This window comes from Paralichthys olivaceus, chromosome 14, assembly GCF_024713975.1.
Source record: "Paralichthys olivaceus isolate ysfri-2021 chromosome 14, ASM2471397v2, whole genome shotgun sequence".
Classification (NCBI taxonomy): Eukaryota; Metazoa; Chordata; class Actinopteri; order Pleuronectiformes; family Paralichthyidae; genus Paralichthys; species Paralichthys olivaceus.
Window position 1 is genome coordinate 9,202,223 of NC_091106.1, and position 7,237 is coordinate 9,209,459.

The 7,237-nt window shown below is 41.9% G+C and overlaps 1 long non-coding RNA gene across 2 annotated transcripts in view; it reads right to left on the reverse strand.

Annotated features, from left to right (window-relative positions):
- LOC138413706 (uncharacterized) overlaps window positions 1-7,237 on the reverse strand; it is a 30,267-nt gene that overhangs the window by 19,657 nt on the left and 3,373 nt on the right. For both annotated transcript variants that reach the window (XR_011246119.1, XR_011246118.1), the window contains exon 2: window positions 6,732-6,858. This is a non-coding gene — a long non-coding RNA (uncharacterized lncRNA). The remainder of the gene's footprint in view (window positions 1-6,731; window positions 6,859-7,237) is intronic.

The following is a 7,237-nucleotide window of genomic DNA, read 5'->3' on the forward strand; positions in this document are numbered from 1 at the left end:
CCCAGACAAAAATTCAACAATGTGCTCAGTCTACACCACAACAAGATTTGAACACTTGTTAATGGACTGTAAACAAATAATGTAATACTGAGTTCGAGAAAAGTCGGATATTCCGAATCTAAATTTCTGATGGCACGACATCAAACATAAACAAACATGTCTGACTGTGAGTCGCTGATGTTTATTCATGATGAGACAATTCAACTGTGACCAGTGCAGCCTCTGTTCATACTTAAACGAAGAAGGGGAGGGAAAACGACGCTTGAGGCAAGAGACACCATTATGCGTTTTATTTTATGGCACTTACTTGGAAACACATTCCAAGACATAATGGGGAGAGAACACATGCACACGCACTGTTACTCATTCTCACAAACGAGGAAACAGGAGTCCAACAGAGGGTAGACAGGCGCAACAGTATCTACAGCATGTTTCCATGAGCGCCGCCATTGTTGTGTGACGTCGTCAGACAACTGCTTCTCCATGAAATCGTGGTAGATACATTTTCCCAGAGTTTGGGACTCTTTGGTCGGTGTTAGAACTTTTTCGAGCAGGAGGTTGGTAACATTCCTACTTCTATGTTTTCTGAAACACAGCAACAATCATCCATATACCCATCAATCATGGATTGTTATATAAATTAAAATCTGGTGTCTCACGCTGGGATGATGACACGCAGCCGGTTGGCATGCGGGTGGTTCACAGTGCTGCCAAACTCTTGGAAACACCTGCTCAGACGACTGACGGTTGAATAATGGACATTCAATTCTGCCTACTGCTTCTGTTGACCTTCCTGCAATCAGCATGCCGACCGCACGCCCCCTCATGGCTCACGGCATCTGTGGCATCTTGACGCTCGACAAATTTTGACATCTTGTTGTGGCTTTTTATTGTGACCACCAGCCCAAGGCCCACCTGTGCAATGATCACCCTGTATAATCAGCATCTTCCTTCTCCACACCTGTCAGGTGGATGGATTACCTTGGCGAGACATGCTGCTTATTAACACGTTAAAATTTGAAAACAAAATGTGAGAGAAAGTATTTTGTGTCTGGGGAAATTATTCCATCTTTGAAATCTTAGATCAGAGTGTTGCAATCATATTTTAGTTTAACATGTCCAACTACGTGTGTTGGCGCTGTATCGACAACATCTTCCTGGCAAAAAAATCATGGATCAAGCTAATTATAATATACATACATCACCTGCACTCACAAAACACATGCCACAGGACAATGTGGAACACCTGAGCTGTGACTAACACCTCCCTCCTCATAACGTCGTTTACTCCTTTTCTTGACAGTCCTGCCTCTATAAGCTCCGTGTGCCTCATCAGCCATGTATCCAAAGAGGCAACATTTTCTCCATCCTATCGTGAACACGGCAAACTCCCATCTATTCACCTGGACACGTTTGCCCTGCATGACAATGACTTCAGGAGGCACCGGTGTGGGATGAAAGACCATCTGTTAAAATCAGCCCATGTCGGTTCATATATCAAACACCCTGGAGAGGAGCTAGCTTCCAGGAGGCCCTGCCTTTTCCTGGCTGCCCAGCCACCTCCCTGGATGGCCAACTGACAACATCAAGGAGATTTAGTGCAGCGTCTCAGTGGGCCTGGTGGGGACAATCCCAATAGATAGGAGACAGTAATTACAGCTGGGGGCGCTCACTGGGACTCAGTAGCCTTGCAGAGATGTGGTGTCATAAGGCCAATAGATTCCTGGGTGCCTGGAACAAAAGGTTCCCTCAGTTGTCAAAGCAGAAAGAGCGAGCTACAGATTTGGTTAAATTTGACTTCAGAGGAGGTGATTTAGTGGTTTAGCTGTCTGCTTAGTGACAATAATTCTACCCCGATGGGAATATTAAGACTTCATACTCTGACTTATGTATGAGATATTCAACATTAATAATGCTTCAGAAAAAGCCCATTTCACTTAAACTGGCTATGCTAATAAACTCAGATACTTTTATGAGTTCTGCTGTGTATAAATATTTCAGATTCTGCCATAGTATTAATAATCTGTTATTAGCATCAGCACTGTAAAGCAGACAGAGTGGGAAGATTATGATGCAGTCGGGGGAAAACAATGGGCATATAAATGCAGGACATACCCCAAGAAGATATTTTCTCCAGCCCTTCGGTGACTCATTCACAGTATCTGCAGGACAATTAGGATCAGCACAGACAATAAAGTGCCAACCCGACCTACAGAGACACAGATTTACGGCAGGGTCCACACAGCCTCTGGTAATGTCTGCAACATCATCTATTTCTGAATCCTTCTGCTTTATCTTTATTCTCCTCCATCTCCCCGTCTCACACGACATCTCTGTCACTCATTCTGCCGCTCCCTCTTACTTTAACCTTTCAAACCACAATCTCACTTTCTCCCACTCTCTCTATAAATATCTGTCTCGAGTGTGTCTTTTCTCTCCTCTCCACCCCTCGTCTTCTGCTCGCGTCTGAGGAGAACAGGAGAATCTTCCATCCCCATGTGGATGTGAACACCCACTCAAGGTTACGAGTGCTAAACTCACTTATCAGCTAAAAGAACCTAAAGCTTAATTGAATGTTATGGTCTATAAGGCTCTAAAACAAAGCGTGTTCTGTCTTCCCAAAAATAATACAGTGAAACACAATTAGAGTTTTATATCCTGTTTAGCTGAGGGACCATTACTTTCTGTATTTTGATCACCAGCAAAGCAAAAAAAAAAAAAAAAAACATCCATTCAGCCATTTTATGCATCAGAATCCAAACAGAATGAGCGCTGTGCAGAGCTACGCATATCCTAACACTTACACATGCATACCATAACCCGTATTGTCATGCACTTGCCACTCCAACATCAAAACATAAAGAGTTTATATAAGTCTCACATGATCAGAATGTTTGAAAAGGGGCTACAATGTAAAATGCTAATTTAAGATGACGCAGTAGATACAGAATTCAATATTCCTTTTCTAACATTTCTTCTTACAGCTGTCTGATGTGGTTATTAAAATGAGGTCAGCCAGGCCTGACGAAGAAATTACATGATTTAATGGCACCCCAGGGGAAGTTTAAATATAGCTCTGCATTACAACTGGCTTCAGCACAGCATGACATGAGTTCCCCCATAAGCACGAGTATTACAGCAAGCAAATACTACACGTCAGTAAGGACCTGTCTGTCTCCTGATGGACACATATTTGCTTATAATCAAATATATGTCAGTGAAGGGAAAACATGGTCGGGGTGAAGGAAGTGGGGATGGGGCCATGTAAGTGTGGCTGAAGACTGAGGAGCTGTCCTTAGCATTGCCACTAGGTGGAGGGACAACCTGTACTTCTTGTAGGCCAGTCATAATAAACCTGTGATTGGTGTGGGCCGTCTGGACTCTACTGAGATTTTAATTAACATCCAAACGCAGAAATTAAACATTAGGCACATCATCTAGAAACAGGCAAGCAGTTCACATATAGATTAGTATTCATCGTGAGTTTAAGGAAGGTCCATTTTATATGACATTCACATGAAAGCAATGTAGATGGAGATGCCCCACTGAGAGCTGTGGGCAACTTATTCCCCACATACACCGTTTCCCCATTCATCTGTATTCAAGGTAGGAAATCTCTTTCATGGACCCTTCAAAATAATTTCCCCCTCATATCTTAAAAGGGGAAACTGCGTCTAATGATATCAAATTCAGAGGAGAGACGCTAAGGTGAGAAATACAGGGATTAATCCTGTTTGGAAATTAAAACATAAATCAATATCAAACAGGATACATTTCAAGCAAAGCAATGAAGTCTGATCTTCAGTCACGCTGAAATGAAAGATGCTTGACAAAATGTAAAATGGAGAATTTCCCTTTAGAGACAAGCCTGAATTTGTGATCCTTCTTAAAAGACTGATCAAGTTTCAACTCATGAAGACAGTTTGTTCAACCCATAAAGGACGGTTTTAACTTCAGCGATGGGAACTTCAAATTGCAAAATCGCAATATGCCTCAGAAACAGGCATTTGGAAAGAAGATTTGACAAAAAAAAATGTGAAGCTGCTATCCAGACTGACATAGCTAATGAAGCCTGGCACATGTAGGTTACATCTGGTCCCATTGGCAGAAAGTAATCCTGCAGCGAAGGCAGGGGGACACGAGCCGCTGTGACAGTTCCATTCAAGACTGAGTTGAGCTATGAGGAGGTGAGAGCGGTGAATACCTTTAATTAACTAAGACTGCAGCATGCTTCCCTCCATTCAATCATTCTCCCGGTAACAGTTGGATGCAGGCCGACTATTCCACATTTAAGATGCGTCGTTCTCTCTCTGTCTCTCTCTACACGTGATCTCCCCGCACTCGTCTGTCAGCCTTCCTAGTCTACCCTCATGCAAGTGTCAGCCTGAGCTCCCCCTCCCTCTCTGACAAGGGTTTTGAGTTATTAGACAACACCAACCCTCATCAGTTAGTGTGAGGTGAAGGCAGCTCTGAAGTGATGTCAGATGACATGTGTCATCCCACAGGGCCCGAGTGTTTTCAGCCAAAACATCACACAATGCATTCAAAGAAGGCCTGATTCTACCAGCTTTGCAATTTAAATGAAGACTTAAGACCTCTATACACATGTCAAAGAGACAGCTCAATTTCCGATTCTGGTGGGTTGGGTAAGGAGGAAATGATGTCTGTCAAACAGTGAATGGTAGTGAGGGATAGTTTGCACCTATAGTGATGAATGATTTGTGTTAAAATGACATGGAGACGGAAGATAACAGACGGGTTGTAAAACGTCCTATATTACAGTTCTTCAATCAAGTACACACCTTGTCTGAGCACATAGAGCAGCAGATCAGCCCAACAGAGAGTAAGTGCAGAGTGCATGGCACAGCAGTGAGGAACGTACAGCCATTGAGTCAAATGTGGTCAAAGAGACAATTCATATTATATACAAAAGAAAAAGATACAAAAAATTCTCATGACTCTTCAGGACACATTCGGGGAGAACCTAAATGTGATGCGCATTTATCCGTTAATATCAGCACAGATAAGAAAAGAAAGGTACACTGTAAAATAAAAAAGTAAATGCAGAATATTGTGCTTTCAAAGACAAACAGAAAATTGTTTTTTGTTGACGTAAAACCTACGGTGCCTAGTTTGCAGGATTAGCTACACTCACAGTGATTAAACAGTCTGCTCTGCAGCGTCATTAGCAGCTCCAACTAATACACTAAGATAAAGTTAACACTGCTATAATTTAGATAAAATAGACATGCTCTTCTATCAAGTTTTGGTGGCAGTTTTAATAAGACCACATTCTGACAGAGACAGGGGTGCACAGGAAGGTTTTGTTGTGAGTGAGTTAATGGCAAAGAAGCTGAAACTTAATTCAGAATGAGTCTTGTTGCTACTGCGAAGCTGACTGAAGTGGACATATTACAATTGTTCCAAAGTGTCAGTTTGTCTTAAAGAACTACAGCTGAGCCGATTAATGATACGGCACAAGATATTGTTGAAGGACAGTTTCTCTGGCCTGAGATGAAACAACAAAAATAACAAATATGCGCACGGAATCAGTGCCTAGTTTGATTCAAGGGAGGAATTGCTGTCTTTGCAAAGCCAGGCAAGCTGTGGCAAGTGCTGCATTTTCCTACTACACAGAACAAAAGACTTGCCATAACATCTGAATATGCTGGTGAGTTTGCAAAATTCCTTCAGGCATTTGGTGAAAGGGTTGTGTTTGTGAAAAGTAAACAAATGGTATTGAACATACTTTATTTGTGGAGGCAACTGATGTGGCTGACAACAAAGAATCCTTCAGTAATGATGAGCTTGGAGTTAGGAACAATAATCTCATTCCTGAGAATTGTCCAATTTTGAGGAGAAGTGCACTGAGGTTTGCATCTCAAACAGCTCAACCTACTGGTTTGAGCGGTTCCTCTCAGATGTGACTCTTCCAACCCTGCTTGAGACTGACTGATCCAAACCTGTAAAACCAGTTAGTAGTTTCATCATCATCCCTGTGATCTGATGTCAGACACCTCACCAAGGAGAAGCAGTGTGTGATATACGAGTTCAATAACTCAGAATGGCCTTTAGAGGATCTTAAATCGAAAAGCCCCTTAATAAGAAGCATGTTATACCCTGCTATAGCAGATGCTGTCATCCAAAACATCCCCTAATCTCACAGCATTATGTTCAGGCATGCACTTGCATCCCAAACCTCAACTTCCCCCTAATATTCTCATTTGCCTTATTCCATCAGTGCACGTCCACGAAGAGACAAGCTCTCCGAAACAGGAATAGGCCAAAGTCAATGAAGAACCATATTTACATTGAAACATCTTTCCTTTTCTGATTCACTGTGCAACCACAAACTAAGTGCACCACAGGACCAATGAGGAGGCGTTGACCTTTTTACAATCACAAAATGTCTTTGTGTTTGCCCAGAGGGGAAAATGTGAACAATGCAGCAGACACCAAGTTGTCAGCAGGCAGCACACAGAAGTAAGTTTACAGCTGAGTTAACCTGGGCCATTAACAGTACCTCATTTATAGCACTTGGGTAAATCATCAACTAGAAAGACTACTGCAAATTGTGCTCTAAACCCGGAGTGTCTGTGCCTGGCAAAAGCATTGCCCCAGTAGCTGTAGGGTGTGTAAATATGGACTCTTACATAGTACTGCTTAAAGCTTTAATAAACTTAACCTATTAGGCTACAGGTTTGTGTAGAGATTTTTCTCTTTTTACTTACTGTGAATCTGGGACAGCAGTTCAGCTCAGTAAACATGAGTTCAAGCCCCCATGTTAGTTCTCAAGATTCCCCCAGCCAGATACGGACGCCTCCTTAGCCCCAGATGTAGCTGAGTCTGACCTCTGACCTGTGTGAGTTCAACATCAAGAGCAAGACAAGTACATTAAATTAAATTATAGATCACAGTTTTCAGCTCTTCAATTACTTTTGTTTAAATAATGTAATCTAAATGCCAGTAACCTGACACATTTTTGGTATTAATTTGTAATCAGATTACTTCAGGAATCAAACCATGCACACTGCTGGTAATGCACTGTGGTGGACAATGCTCCTGTATCACTGCTGGCCTTACCATACTCAAACATAAGATAAGATTATATCTACAAATGTGCAATGTTTTGTGTACACTCTTCAACTGTTTATGGTGTGTGTATTATTATTATTATTATTAGTAGTAGTAGTAGTAGTAAGGACACATACTAAACTACAAGTATTATCAAAAACAA